At 48.2% G+C, this 2,500-nt stretch overlaps 1 protein-coding gene across 1 annotated transcript in view; it reads right to left on the reverse strand.

Annotated features, from left to right (window-relative positions):
* gas7a (growth arrest-specific 7a) overlaps positions 1 to 2,500 on the reverse strand; it is a gene marked incomplete at both ends in the record, with an annotated part of 23,658 nt that overhangs the window by 20,301 nt on the left and 857 nt on the right. The window lies entirely within an intron of this gene.

Below are 2,500 nucleotides of genomic sequence, written 5' to 3' on the forward strand. Positions count from 1 at the left end.
AATCAGAACCCTTGGCCATGAAGTCGCACTGACAATCACCCGTACAAGAGGCGCTCAGGCTACCGTCGACATTAGCTCGCGCTAAAGGGACGCCTAGCAACAAGTCAGCGACGGCTCCGCTGGGGTGGTTGGGCGGTGGGGGTGGGACGCGGTCCGCATTGATGCCCAGAGTGAACACGCGTGAAGGGTAGACCAATGTCAGGTGGTCTCACGCCCGGTCGGTCCCCCCCCGGGTAGAGTTCTTTATTCTTTATCTCCCCAGGCGTGTATGCAAATGTTTCCATGGCAACCTCGGCACGGTATAGCAGGACAGGGTGGGGGGGATGGGGAGGGGGGGGATATAAAGCAGCATGTGATCGCATCGTGTCGGTTAGCACCTGCTGCTCAGATTTGCCTTTCTCTGAATCTCCACGAGGATCCCACTTCCTTACATCATCATGACATTCAGATCTGATCGGCTCTTCTTGATATCCAGGCCCCAGTTATCGTGGCGATGAGCTGCCCGGAATCACCAGCATGCTAAAGTCATCATCATTTTTCTGAAGTAGCCGTTCTACCCGTCACTGTCCATGAACTACACTGCAATGAACGTCAATGGTGGAGAGATCTATCCATCCATACACACTCTCATACTAGCGATTGTATGGCTGGATTAGGATGCCTGGGGAGCGTATCATGGTAAATCTCTCTCCCTCTCTCTCTCTCTCTATCTCTCTATCCTCTCCCCCCCTCGCTCTCTCTCTCTCTCTTTCTCTGAGCAACTTCAAATCAGTGCTATTGCCTTTTGTCGCCATGGAAACCGAACCCGGCTGCATCCCTCTTGCATGTCCAGAGCCCTTTCACAAGGAGCCTCACTCACCGAGACGTCCTATGGTCGTCACAGGTCAGTCCACCACGCGCACACACACTCACACACACACACACACGCACAGTATAACACGCGCAAACACACACACATGCACAGTAAGACACACACGCAAACACACACAGGTGCAGTAAAAGAAAACCTAATCCTATTCCTCAGTAAAAGGGCACACACACACACACACACGCACACACACACACGTGCGCTCACACAAATGCACTCCTCTTCACATGACTCATTAAAGAGCCAGGGATTGCGTAACCACAGCCAGTGTCACAGCAACTTAAACCCAAGTGATTTCTCTCTTTCATGGGAATTAGTGGCAACAACATCACTCAGAGGAAGAAGTCATGTGATCTCCTCCCTCCCCCCCCCCACCCCCCTCCTTCCTTCCTTCTCCTTTCTCTGAAAATCGGTATGAATCATTCTCCCGCCGCACACTTAAGACCTCGTTATTGGGTTTCCAAACCCATCGCTGAATCTGAGCTAATGAGCTGATCTTTCATAGCAGAGGAGGAGGAGGAGGAGGTGTTTTTTAGGTCAAGCGATTACCATCAGGTGTTTGATTGCCCCCCACCCCCCCATTACTCTATCTAGATAATAAATCAGATAATACGTTGATTTTGTGAGGAGTGCATTCTCCGCACCACTTGGAGTTGGAGTTGTGTCTGGGAGACCGGGCCTGAAGTCATCTAGACCAGCATTTCTTCAATCTGGGTCGGGACCCAAAACGGGTCGTGATCAGTTGGAGGAGGGTCGGAGGGTCGATAAAAGCGGTGGAGGGTAGAAAAGAGGTGTAATGAGGAGAGAAAGTGAAGCAAATAGAGAGGAAACACCAGTGATGAGGAGCGAGACAGAGAGGAGGAAATAAGAGGGCAGGCACATAGAATGTGAGATATTGAATGAGAGACAGAGGGAAGAGAAGTGTGTGAATCTATATCTTTGAAATAGAGTAAAATGGATGAGTGTGAGATCCATTGAGAGAAAGAAGGATGTGTATCACATGGATAGGAGGAGATGGTAAGAATGAAACAAAGTGAGCGAGAAATGTAGAGATATTAAATTGAGAATGCAAGAGTGCAATAGTAAGAAATAGAGCGAGAATGCATTCCAGTTCTAATTGCAGCAGAGTAAGAGAGAGCTGTCTTGCAGTGGCCTCTTCTTTGGGCGTGGAAGATGCACAGCAATTCACTTGTTTGTATACAGTCTTCCACCTATACATGATTATGAAACCATCAGATATAATAATATAATGTGGTTTGTATACATATATATATATATATATATATATATATATATATATTTCCCTTAGACATGGTTATACAACCAAGAGATAACTAGGGGGTTTATATACAGGATATTCATTAGACATGATGACTAATAGACCATAATGACTATCTAGTCCTGAAGCCCAAATGATGCATCTGCATCGAATGGCCCCCCTGGCAAGGCATTAAATGCACCTCTCCTCAATTTCCCGCTCTGTCGGGTGGAGGACTCTCCGCCTGTTTTCGCGTCATCTTCACACTATGAAGACCAGCAGATGAGTGCACGAGGGGCTCTTTGCAGGCTCCATATTATTGTGTTTGAGGAGCATAGGCTGGAGACCCCCCCGGTGTGCCCACTGTAAGACGT

Source organism: Micromesistius poutassou (assembly GCF_964030765.1).
Source record: "Micromesistius poutassou genome assembly, chromosome: 1".
Classification (NCBI taxonomy): Eukaryota; Metazoa; Chordata; class Actinopteri; order Gadiformes; family Gadidae; genus Micromesistius; species Micromesistius poutassou.